The sequence below is a fragment of the Hyperolius riggenbachi genome, chromosome 6 (genome assembly GCF_040937935.1).
Source record: "Hyperolius riggenbachi isolate aHypRig1 chromosome 6, aHypRig1.pri, whole genome shotgun sequence".
NCBI classification, from domain to species: Eukaryota; Metazoa; Chordata; class Amphibia; order Anura; family Hyperoliidae; genus Hyperolius; species Hyperolius riggenbachi.
Genome location: NC_090651.1, coordinates 78732217 through 78745392, shown reverse-complemented (window position 1 = coordinate 78745392; position 13176 = coordinate 78732217). Strand labels below are relative to the sequence as shown.

Below are 13176 nucleotides of genomic sequence, written 5' to 3'. Positions count from 1 at the left end.
ATTAGCAATGGCACTCGTCCTGCCCTGAGCCCCTGCGGGTTCGTAGCGCTCGCCACTGCTTACGTGTGTCCCCTGCTATACGAATATGCACTATTGCATTGAGAGCAGCTGACTGTAGGGAATTGCACATGATGTGCAGAAAAAAGCAGCAGTGCCAGTACTTTTATTTACGCTGCAGGAAAATTGTATTGGATTGTACATTGGGGAGCATTATGTGCATTTTTGCGTTGCTGAAAACGCGTGAGATTTTTGGCAATTGTGACCTTTGCCTAAAGAAAGAAAAAACTTGTTTTTACAGAAGTTCTGCATGAAAATTCTCTGAAGCCTGATTGCCAAATTAGTTTAAGAAGGCTAATGGCCTGAATCAGTAAGGCATGTCCAGACATATTCAGTGGAGATACCATAGATGTCCAGCAAACCAGGACAGCTACTTTTAAAAATCTTCTATTGGGTAGTGAAAGGTGGTAGTGCTCACTGCAGTCATGTTAGAACTCCATGTGGTTGTCCATAACGCCCTACCTGTACTCCATACACCCGGATGACACCCCTCGCAAAAGAGGAGATTGTAGATTGGTTTGATGGTTGGAGGGGGAGGGTACTTAAGTACTACTTATTCTGATGTCTCTGATGATACGTTAATACTGTTGGCTGTTGTACTCCTGACGAAAGCCTATCTTGGGTGAAACATTTTGAGTTAAACACATTATTGTAAACCGTGCACCACCTGTGTTTGTTCCACTGTGTTATATGTACAGCAGTTTTGTGTCTGTCTGCACACCAGGAGATGCGAATTAGATATACCACTGCACTTGCATTCACCTTATGCATGTTGCCTCTTAGTACATCCCATCTCTTTTGACTTTTAGCCAACTTTGCGTCTCTCAGACATCTGCACACAAACCCCCTTACTTACAGTTGGATCTACTAAGTGCGGAGGTCAGGTGCTGTTATTATACAGGCACTCTGACATACACAGACCAGGTGGAGGGCGAGCTACACCTCACCTTGGCTAATAGACTAATGTAGTTGTGGGGGATGAGCAAAGAAACCCTTTTTCACTAACTCTGTTCCTGAGCCATTACCCTCTGGCAAAGTCCTTTATGTATACTGTACATATTTTAGTCTGTATAACAGGCATTTAGGTATTTATGGGCCTAGTCCTTTGGACCCAGTGTTCTAAATTATATTCCCTTGTACCACTATTAGGATCGTGTTGTAACTATTCTAGATTTACAATACAAAATTCAATAAAGCCCCTGGTTATAAATAAACAGTATGTTTTTATGAAGTGGCTACACACCCCTCATAACTTTAGAAAGGGATTGTTATGGGGTTTCCATAAGTCTGGGACAGTGGCGTGTATCTGACTTTCTGTATCTGAATGTCTATATATTTTATAATTTTAATCTGAGAAATCACATAATTTCTGTATATAAGCTACAGCAGAGTCTCAGTTATCCAGAACTCAACTAACCAGAAATCTCAACCAACCAGAAAAATTTTTCGGCAGTACTCAGTGGTGAAGGCATGCTTCTTAGGCTTTTTGACCTATCCTCCTACCTATCACAGGAGATCGCAAAGGCCGCCAACAGACCAGCCCAACTATTCCGCACAGTTGATAGACTATGTAATCTATCCTGTCTAAAACCCACTATAACTCCCTCAAAGGAGCTATGTGAGAAATTTGCTTGCTACTTTGCTGACAAAGTATCTTCTATTCGGTCTCTCATTCAGTCCACAGCACCCAAGACTCATGCAACTAATGGAAATAGCTGCAAAAACAACCTAACACCCTGGACTGACTTCAAAAGTATTAGTGAGGAAGAGATCTCAGACATCCTCTGTCGTCTCCGCCAGACAACCTGCGACCTGGACCCTGGAGCAACTAAACATATGCTGAAATGCCCTGACCTGCTTGGTCCAGCATTTCACAAAATAGTAAATTGCTCTCTGCAAGCAGGGAGGTTTCCTACCTCTCTAAAAGAAGGAATCATCAAGCCCCTTCTTAAAAAACCTTCCATGGATCCAGATGCTATGAGCAGCTACAGACCTGTCTCCAACCTCCCCTTCTTAGGTAAAGTTATTGAAAAGGCTGTCTATCTGCAACTTAAAACCAGGCTGTCAGTAAACAACATCCTGGACCCTCTACAATCTGGCTTTAAGAAACACCACAGCTGTGAAACAGCCCTCATCCAAGTCTGCAACGATCTGCTCATGGCAAGGGACAGAGGGGAATGCTCCATCCTAATCCTGTTGGATCTGTCAGCGGCTTTTGATACAGTTGACCATGAAATCCTGCTTAAGACTGCAGGAGTACTGTGGCATCAGTGGATCAGTCCTCCAGTGGTTCAGATCATTCCTGACTGACAGAACACAGAGAGTATCCCTAGGACCTATAATGTCCAAACCTGCACCTCTACAATTCGGAGTGCCACAAGGATCAATCCTATCCTCTCTGCTGTTTGCAATCTACATGTTGCCACTCGGTACACTTATCCAACGACATGGCCTGACGTACCACTGCTACGCCGATGACACACAGCTATACCTGTCCTTCAAACCTGGTGGAACAGACCCTACCCCAAAAATAAACTCTTGCTTAGCTGAGCTTCAGGCATGGATGAATGATAACTGGTTGAAACTGAATGCTGACAAAACTGAGGTCCTGTTTGTCCAAAGCCAGTGCTCGCCATCAAAACAGCTCTATCCTAAAGCAACACCAATCAGGATTGGGAATTCAGACATAAACAGCTCCAACCTTGTGCGCAGCCTTGGCGTACTAATCGATGGGGAATTGAGTTTCAGAAACCAAATTTCATCTGTAGTTAAATCTTCCTTCTTTCATCTGAAGAACATTGCAAAGATTAATCATCTAATTCCCCCAGAGGATCTTTCAACCCTAGTCCACGCCTTCATCACATCACGGCTGGACTACTGCAATGCCCTTTATGCTGGCCTCCCCAAAAAGGACCTGCGTCGCCTGCAATTAGTGCAGAATGCTGCTGCCAGATTGCTAACAAACCAGCCTCGCCACTGTCACATTACACCGATCCTTCGCTCACTGCACTGGCTACCAGTAGAATGGAGAATACTCTTCAAGATTGGACTGCTGACATTCAAATCCCTGCACAATCTGGGCCCTGGATACACGAAGGACTTGCTGAAGCTGCACCACACCTCTCACAACCTCAGATCAGCAAGTTCTATAAACTTGGTCACTCCCAGAGTGCACCTCAAAAAATCTGGAGACAGAGCCTTCTGTCATGCTGCCCCTACTCTTTGGAACTCCCTACCACACCCAGTAAAGACAGCACCATCCCTGGAGCTATTCAAATCCAGACTGAAAAGCCACCTGTTTAGCCTGGCATTTCCAGATGTATAAAATTCTTCCTCTGTACCATGATGGTCGGAGCCATGCTTATGCGCTTTGAGTCCCACGGGAGAAAAGCGCTTTACAAATGTTATTTGTTGTTGTTGTTGTTTTGAAGGTTCTGCTGTGCTTAAAGCGGATCCGAGATGAAAAACTAACTATAACAAGTAACTTGTCTATACAGGTAGTCCCCGGTTAACGAACGAGATAGGGACTGTAGGTTCGTTCTTAACCTGCATCTGTTCTTAATCGAAACATTGTGCCATCTTTGTCCCCTGTACCTCCTCTGTGCCCCCCTGTGCCTCCAGTGTCCCCATCTGTGTCACCTCTGCCCTCTGTACCTGCTTATACAAATTTAAAAGCCATTTTTTCTTGTATTTTTTGAGAAAATCGATTTAAAAAAAAATTAAGTTTAATTTAAAAAAAGAAAATTCTGACTTGTTCCCATGGAAACTGAGAATCCATGCCGTTCGTATTGGCGGGTCGTTCGTAAGTCGGGGACTACCTGTATATCTTATCTAAAGTTTAGATAGTTTACACAGCAAATCTAGCTGCAAACAGCTTCAATGGGATATGATTATTTCTTCCTGTGATACAATGACAGCAGCCATACAAACAGGCAAGCTGATCTGCATCTCCATCCCTCAGCCTGTGAAAACCTAATTCTCCCTCCTCTCTCCTCCCCTCTGCCTCTGAAATCTCTGTCTAGTAACACCTCCCCCTCCTCCTGCCCAGACTGAGCTCCCATAAGCCCTAGCTACTGTCTGAAAATGCCAAGGCACTATGAAAAGCTGTGGGCGAGGCTTGTTTAGTTTATAGGGAATTAGAGTATTAAAACAAAAACAAAGAAGTATTTGGCTTGAGGAATGCCCTATAAACTATATGAAAGGAACACAATTATGCAATGAGTGAAAGTTTATTTTGGATCCACATTCCATGGACCTCACAAGGTTACTATACTTTCAATTACTGTATTTTAATATTTAATACAGAGTTCTATATTAACTAGCACTATTTTTAACATTCAGTCTCAAGCAACCAGAAAGCACTTTTATCCGGCATCAGTCAATCCCCGTGGGTGCCGAATAACGGGGACTTTGCTGTATGAATTTGTTATTGGTGCCTGCAAAACTAATGTAGGCTACGATCATCCCATTCACAATATTAGGGAGGCACAAGGTGCTTTGCCTGGGGCACGAAAGTGCTCAGCAACAGCCCTGTACATGTGAATTGAGAAGGATCTATACACATCTAGAATCGTTAACGTGAACCTGAGGTGAAAATAAACTGATGAGATAAACAATTATATTTATCCTCCAACTACTAAAAATTACTCTTTTAGCTACAGTATATCGTGGTTTTATATCATATTTAAACATTTACAAAGTAGGATGAATGTTTTACTGTCTCTAATCAGTGGCAGCCTATTAAGTGTCCCAGAGTTAGAAAAAGGTCAGTGGTTTGTGTATATTATCTCTCCCTGCCCTCCTAAGTCATTCTGCCACAAAAACTTTTAAGGCTGTAATTTGCTCATCAGTGATATTTACTATATTCCTGACATGGTACCTCCAAGACAGAAGCTGTCACTTCTATGCCTAAAATTTAACTATTTTAGGCAGCAAAATAAAACAAGTAAAACAGCCTGGTTATTAATGTTTTGCACTGTACATACACATGTCTATCCCATCATGTCACATATCGTCTTGAGTACACTTTAACCCTTGCTACAACCCCCCCCCCCCCCCCCCCGAAAAAAAAACTCTTATTTTTCTTTTTCTTTTTTAAAGTATCCTCTATTCCTGTGGTTTCCTACAGCTCCACTTAGCTCGAACAACTCACAACACCCATGTACAGGCCCAGAAATAATGATGCTACTCTGCTGGGTAATCCTAATTTATGATTAGCAATAAGTGGAAAGCAATGGATGTGTATTGTGACTGGGCAGTGAAAAGTGGATCCCTTTCTGGAGAGGAGAGATTGCAGTAGATTTGGAGTGCCTGTGCTGTAGATTTAGGGTGTCTGTGCTGCTGGTGGCACATGGAGAGAGTCCAGTCACTGATCACTGCTTCTGTTTCTCTATCGGTTGCCGTGCAGCGCTGCCTGTGCCCTGCAGAATGATAATCTGCTACAATAGCTGCAGTAAGTCCACCTGTCTATAGGCATTAGGCACAGCAACGAGCCATGCGCTGTGTGACTGTGCTGCTTAGAAGGAGGGGGAGGGGGGGGGGGGAGCAGGTTTCTCAGGAATGACATCATCCATATCACAGGAGCATTTTGGGAAAAAGTATTAGCAGGCAGTACGGCTACAGGTCACAAATGGAGGATGCGTGAACTTTGCTGGTGCATCTACGGCGTAGAGAAGGCAAAACTGCTGATATTTCAGTCTGAGGGTTTCTTTCAGTGTTCTCAGCTCAGTGTCACATTACAGCTTGTCTGCTGCATATTTCTTCATGTCTGTCTCCCTCCAGCATCACAGTGGTTAACCTAGCAATCTGCCAATCATGTATAAGTTTCCTACTTCCTCTCCTGGGTGAGGGGGAGGAAGCACAATGTTAAGTTTAACCGTTTTGTAGCCATCGGAGCACCGATCACCTGGTCAGAGGACAGTCATCGTGTACATGTTGAGGTGCATGCATGAGAATGGCTTTTATTATATTATGAGAGTCACTGTGTCAAGTTCAGGGGGTTTGGTGGGTTCATCCCTACATGTAAGGATATCATTTCTTCATTGGATCATCTCCAGAAACTGGGCCTGTGTTCCTACAGACTGTGAGATGAAACTAGCATCATCTAATGTCCTCCTCACATTGACATGCTTGGCTTAGGAACTGTGTGCACCCTATAGTGGCTGGACATGCAGATCAGGCCATTATAATGTGATAGTAATTGCTTCCAAGGGCAGGAATCACTCCTCATTATGCACAGTAAGGCCTCAATTGCTAATGTTATTCCAGGCTGGAGACCATTGATGAACAGAAGTAATCCTACAAGCCTGACCTGGATGTATAAAATCCCATCTTCAGGCACAGATCTAAAAATTATTGTCTATTAGTTTAGTAATGATAGTTCTGAAATGTTAGCTTTTCATGTGAAATGAAGCTTCTGCAACTAAAAATGTATGCCTTCACATTTTGATAACATGACCAGAAGCAAGATAGTGCATGCGCTGAGTTTGTGTCTGTGGGTGTGGCTGCTGCTCAGATTACATCACCTCCACTATTCAGACTGCATGGGGAAGGCACAGGCTGAGTCTCTTTGAGGACACTGCAGCCTGTAGCTGTGGCAGTCTGTAGAAAAGGAAGTGGCCAGTGTCTCGGCTCTTGAGCAGGTAATACAACTTATCAGGGAGCTTAGAGATAGACTAAAACGACCAGTATGGAACTAGTAAAACAATTGTTCTAGGAGTACGACTTAAATTAAAACTCATCCCCAACCCTCAATTAAGTCATGTTGGACCCTAACAAAGGCTGCTAAGGTCTGATGATTTAAGGTTTGTATGCACTTTGTACACCACATGCAGGAACATTATACATTGCATAGAAAGCAATGTCTGACATTCCCACTAATGCATGGTGCATGGTGCAATGTGGCTATGCACTGTTGCACCCATTTTTTTGTGTTACAATTTATGTCCCACACATGCACTTGCATACACATTAGATGGCTCTCTGCAGAGAATCTAGTGTGTGTAGAGTGGCGCACGACTTGGCTCAATGTGGTGGGAAGCAATCAGCCTGGCGGATCGTCTTAGCCAAGGGCATGAGAATGTACTCTCATCTCCTGGATTGCATTGCAGCGAGCATGCATGCTCACAACACTACCAGGAGGTACAAACTGCAGCCGATGTGAAGCGAAGATAGTGACGGGGGTGATTAGTAAATACTAATGATGCTCCCCCCAATGGCAGTTTTAGTTTAGAACCTCCCTTATGGGCAGGTTAATGTAACTTTTTTTTTTATTGGTGCTCTGTATTCTTTTGAAACGTGACCCAATAAGCGGAATACATTGGAGAGCAGTGTGGTGGATCAGTGCATTTTGTTTTTCCACTCCTATAGTTTTAGAATATTATATTTACTCAAGTTTTGCTGCACTTGGGGAATGCATAACACGACTGCTAGTGTGACCAATGTCAAATCCAGCCGTGATCATTAGGCTTGAGGAGGAATGTTCACGCAAATGGTGGAAACTCGCCATCACCAGCCAATCTGTGAGCTGCACTCGAGAAAATGAGTTGATTCTAAAAACAATGGGGGGTACTGAGCTCTAGCTACCTTTATTGGCTGATATATACAGTAAGTGGCCAAAAATTAGACACACCCCTTATTTAAAGTAAACTAGTTCAACAGTGACATACAGTGATGTAACAATGCAGAGTTGAGTACATGCCAAGAAGAATATTGGCTGTGATCAGAGCTAAAGGTGGACCAACTCCTTGTTAGAGGGTGTCTCTAATTTTTTGGCAACTCTTAAATCTACAGCGCTGGTGCCTGTCACTAAAGCACATCATGGGAAAGCGGTACATATGCTTTATTCTTGCCCAAGACCTCAGAACAATCAACTCGCGGTGTTTCTCCTAGCATGTGTACAAGGGTTAAATGCACCTCTTAGGCAGGGGTCACGTGAGCAAATCCAAAGCGTTTTGCCATAGACAAAAAATGCATGCGGAATTGCATATAATGATAGTCTATGGAGCTGCTGAGTTTTCTGGAGGCATATGCAATTCCGCATAGTGTTTGAAAAATCAGCACTTCTTTCCCACACATATATACGACTGACGGGGGTGATAGAAAATATCCTGCAAGGCAAAAACACAGAGACAACAGGAGCCCAAATGGTGCAGTGTGCCGCATTAGTTTGGGAAAAAAGAGGTGGTAGGTGAACGATACTCACAAAGGTGGGCAATCGACCACTGTAGGCAGCTGGAGATGGTCACACTTTTGTAACAAAGACACAGCCCGGTTGACCTGGAGGGTGATTGAAACCACCAGGGATCAAAAAGGGGATGATACCCCTCCAGAAGGAGGGTAAAGGCACAAGGTGGGGGGGAAGAGGCGCCCAAATGGAATAAAATATGTTAAATCCAAATAATATAGATAAAAGGTGAAGTGGCTTACCTCAATGAAGACAAATTCATGTATTAGATGCATTTGTATTAATATGCACTCGCAATGCGTTTTGTGGGTATGTGCCCACTTCCTCAGGCCAAATAAAAGTGCAAAACTATGCTACTAGCCACAAGTTAGGCGCCTAGTACCCACGAAATGCGCTGCCAGTGCATATTAATAAAAATGCATTTAATACAAGAATTTGAAGTAAGCCAGCTCACCTTTGTTTCTATATTTTATTTGATTTTAACAGATTTTTCACATTTCGAAGCCTCCACCCCCCCCCCCCCCCCTCTCTTTTTTCCCACACAGTGTATGCAGTTTTTAATAGAAATCAATGGCTAGTGTAAAAGAAAAAAAAAAGCTAGGGAAATTCTGCAAATTGCACAATTGAGCGGCAAAACGCTTATTTATTTATTGTATTTATAAAGCGCCAACATATTACGAAGCGCAGGGAATTCACGCAGGGAATAATGTGCGATTCCCACAGGTGCAAATGTGATACCTCCCTTAGAAGTGCATTCATGCATATCTTTATGTGCTAATGGGTTTCCCTGAAAATAAGACCGGGACTTGTATTCATTTTTGTTTAAAATTAATTCTTAAGATTTGTTAGGGCTTATGTTCAGGAGATGTCTTATTTTTCCATGATAGACAATCTACATTTAAAACTGAACAAAAACAAAACAAAAATCTACATTTATTCAAATAAAGTCATGTCATCGCATTCTGGAACGTCCTCCTATCTCTCCAAACCCTGAATTCCATCATTAATTTTTCATATTTCCTTCTAACATGTACAACAATCTACATTTTCCTGAGGGTGGAAAAGGTAGACACGTAGGGTGGCACTAAATGCCCTGGTAGGCAGACCCAAGGGGGTAGCAGGGGTTAAGTGCTGTGCCTCCGGATCAAACCGCGTGTAATTGTAGTAACTACAATTACTACAATTTTCCTGAGGGTCCAGGACTTGCTCACCCTTATTGTTTTGGGTCTTGTGGGGTCTTTCGATAGCAATTTTTGGAGTTATTCTGCTTTTCCTTGATGAAAGGTTGATCTGTCCTGCTGCAGTCTATTGCCAATTGATTTTACTTTTTTACACGTATTCTGTAGTTACCTGGACGTAATTTACATTGACTATTTTATGAACTGTAACTAGTGCTTATTTTTCGAGTAGAGCTTACAGTTTGAACATCCTGAAAAATCATGCTAGTGCTTATTTTCGGGTCAGGCCTTATTTTAAGGGAAACTGGTTATATACCCAACATATATGTTCACAATCGTGGAATAACTACTGGACCAGAGAAAAACCAACAAAAAAAAAGACAAACCACTTATTTTTACGCATGTTATTAATTCCTGGGTTATGTTACTACACTCAAATGTTGGGCAGTGGACTATCTGCAGAGAGCTTGTGTCTATGTGGGTTTTCTCCGGGCACTCTGGTTTCCTCCCACACCGCAAAAAAACATAAAGATGAGTTTTTTCGTTTACCCCTAAATTGTCCCTAGACTGTAATTGATAAATGACAGTGGCGTAGCAATAGGGGAAACAGAGATAGTGACCGCACCATGGCCCCTGGAATAGAGGGGCCCAGTTGGGGCCCTCCTTCAACCACTTTATTAGTTCTTTATTTAGTGCTAAGCTAGTAATGAACACCTCTATATGTGCTTTGATTAGTTGTAACCATTGATAGACTATTCTCCTCCCCAGCTTATACCTCTCTGACGCTGCAGCTGTCCTTGGCAAGGTTGAGGGGTCCGATGGAAAACGCGCATCGGGGCCGAGATCTCATAAGCTACATTACTAACAAATGACTATGGTAGGAATTAGATTAGGAACTCCTTTGAGGGACAGTTAGTGACAAGACTAATCTGTAAAGCACTGTGGAAGATGTAGCCGCTATAAAAATACTAAGTACCAACAATGTTTGTAAAAAACAAAACAAAAAACAATGTTTGCAAAAAAAAAAACCCTTCAGGTGCATAGAAATGAATACTATTTTTGTTTCATAGACATTTTGTGATACAGTAAAATGCCAATGTTTTAGGGCTGGTTCAAACACATGCTAGAGTTGCAGTGTGGTCATGGCTTTCCTAAAACAAGCAATTCTATGGTTTTCCACGCATCTGTTGGAAAGCTGTGCTTCCATGTTGTAGGTAACCTATACTCTGCAAGAAGATCACTCAATAGCCATCGTTGGAAAACTGCTGTTTCCACTTAAACTTCTTGTTACAGCTCCCTGCCATGTGAATACAACACAGATATTCCCAGTTTCTGGTTACAGATTACTGTATGCAATGTACAGCATAATGTGCCACCTGTGTTGGGTTGTAGATGATGCCCACAGCAGTGCCAGCATCGAGTCAGTGCTGTGTCTCAGTGCACTCGCTGCGGGTCACAAGAGATGATCTCTGTTGTAAGCACACATCAGGGTTTAACTTGTGCTAAACTCACCTAGTTACTGTATGTTGTATTCAGGCAAATCTAATGGAAATTAAAGGACACCTGTAGTACAATGGATATAACAGCCACCATCTTTATTCCCTTAAAAATACTATTTGCCTTGTGGGTTTTCTGATCCTTTATCTCTAATAAAACTTTGAATCATACGTCAGATTGCATTCTCCAAAAAGAGAGAAATGTGACCGCTTCCATAATCCTCTGAGGGCTCGTTCACACCTAGGGCATTTTTGCCCTTATTTCAAGTGCTGGCGATTTTGAAAATCGCCCTAAATGCTTGTGCAGTGATTCCCTAAGAGAGAGTTCACATCTGAGCAGTTTGTTTCCGATCCGCTCAGCAAAGTGCTGCCTGTACCATTTTCTAAACATGTTTGCCCAATGGAAGGTATAGAGAAATTGCAAAGCACTTGAAAAAGCGCTTTGTATAGCGGTTTATTTCTGGGTCAAATAGTTCACTTCCTAACTTGTGTCAGGAAGTGAAAAAAACAAATCGCTCTGCGAAAGCGCTTTGAAAAGTGCTTTACATAAAATCAAAGCTTGCAGGTAAGCGCCAGGAGGAAAAAGAAAAGCGTGAAAAAAATCGAAAATCGCTGGTGACAGCGATTTCAATTTTAGATGTGAACAAAGCCAGACAACATTTCCTTTACATGCAGAGGGGCAATGAAATCTAGAAGGATATGCATGCCACTGCCCCAAGCAGCCATTTAGAACCCTGGTTTAATTTAACTTCTGCAACCAGTGGCGTAGCTAAGGAGCTATGAGCTCTGGTAAAGTTTTACATTGGGCATCTGTCATTATTACCAGCACAGGACTAATAGAGAGCTAATACTGTAGCAGTATAGTAACTGCAGTTAAGGGAGGGCCCAGTGCCATCACATCCTCTGCACCCTCTATTGCTACACCACTGTCTGCAACCTAATTTCCTGCTCTGGATAACTGCTTCATTTTTATTGTGGTTCTCATGGTACCAGACTATGTAAATTCTGTGGGCACCACGAGCTGCATTCTTGCCTTGTGGAGCTTAAAGAGGAACTCCAGTGAAAATAATGTAATATTTTATGTATAAATGATTTAGTCAGTGTTTACTCATTGTAAAATCTTTCCTCTCCCCGATTTACATTCTGACATTTATTACATGATGACATTTTACTGTGGGCAGGTTATGTAGCTGCTGCTAGCTGTTTTGGCTGTTAGAGACAGCTGTAAACAGCTAATTCCTGTCTGTGAACCTTGTTACATTGTAACAAACTGCCAAAAGTACCACGGTCCCAGAGCTTCTTGTGGGAGGGGTTTCAGCACAAAATCAGTCATACAGCGCCACCTGATGGTCTGTTTGTGAAAAGCAAAATATTTCTCATGTAAAAGGGGGTATCAACTACTGATTGGGATAAAGTTAAATTCTTGGTTGGAGTTTCTCTTTAACCTTCTGCCGCCTAACGCCAATTGGCGTAAAGTCCTCGGGCTCTGTTTTTCATGAGATCGCGCGCATGGTGCGCGCGCATCTCATTCTCGGAGGGCGGAGCTCCGCCCCGCCTTCAGTCTCCGAGCGGCTATTGCCGCTTGGGAGACTGTTAGACGGCGATCACGCCGTCTATTTACTAGGTGCAGCACTGCGATGAGCAGCAGCGCTGCACTGGGGACAGCCGTGTGACACGGCTGTCCCCATGGGGGACAAGAGAGCGATCAGCTCTCATAGGCAGAAGCCTATGACAGCCGATCGCCATAATTGGCTGGCTGTGGGGAGGGAGGGAAGACATTTAAATAAACGGGTTTTTAAAGAAAAAAAAACAATAATATTTATTTTAAAAAAAATAAACATGGGGGGAGCGATCAGACCCCACCAACAGAGAGCTCTGTTGGTGGGGAGAAAAAGGGGGGGGGGAATCACTTCTGTGCTAAGTTGTGCGGCCCTGCAGCTTGGCCATAAAGCTGCAGTGGCCAATTTTGCTAAAAATGGCCTGGTCACTAGGGGGGTTTAGCCCTGCAGTCCTCAAGTGGTTAAAGGACAAGTGAAGCGAGAGGGATATGGAGGCTGCCATATTTATTTCCTTGTAATATGGCAGCCTCCATATTCTTCTCACTTCAGTTGTCCTTTAAGTTATGGGTTCAAACCTCACCCAGGGAGTCTACACAGTAACTATTCCAAAGTACTATGATGCTAGAAGATAGAGGCTGGGAGCATGCTTATTTAATGCGTCTCAGTGCATAGTGGAAAAATGCATGTGAAATTGCATACAT

General features: G+C 43.0%; 1 protein-coding gene across 3 annotated transcripts in view; it reads left to right on the top strand.

Moving 5' to 3' along the window:
- The window catches only part of PIK3R3 (phosphoinositide-3-kinase regulatory subunit 3), a 190273-nt gene that overhangs the window by 157245 nt on the left and 19852 nt on the right, over positions 1-13176 (top strand). Inside the window, exon 1 of one of the 3 annotated variants that reach the window (XM_068239576.1) lies at positions 5950-5996. The exons of 1 other annotated variant lie outside the window; for it this stretch is intronic. The gene's annotated coding sequence lies outside the window, so the exon portion shown is untranslated. Of the gene's footprint in view, positions 1-5949; positions 5997-10277; positions 10298-13176 lie in introns of those variants that run through there. One more of the 3 variants, XM_068239577.1, reaches the window with a different exon arrangement.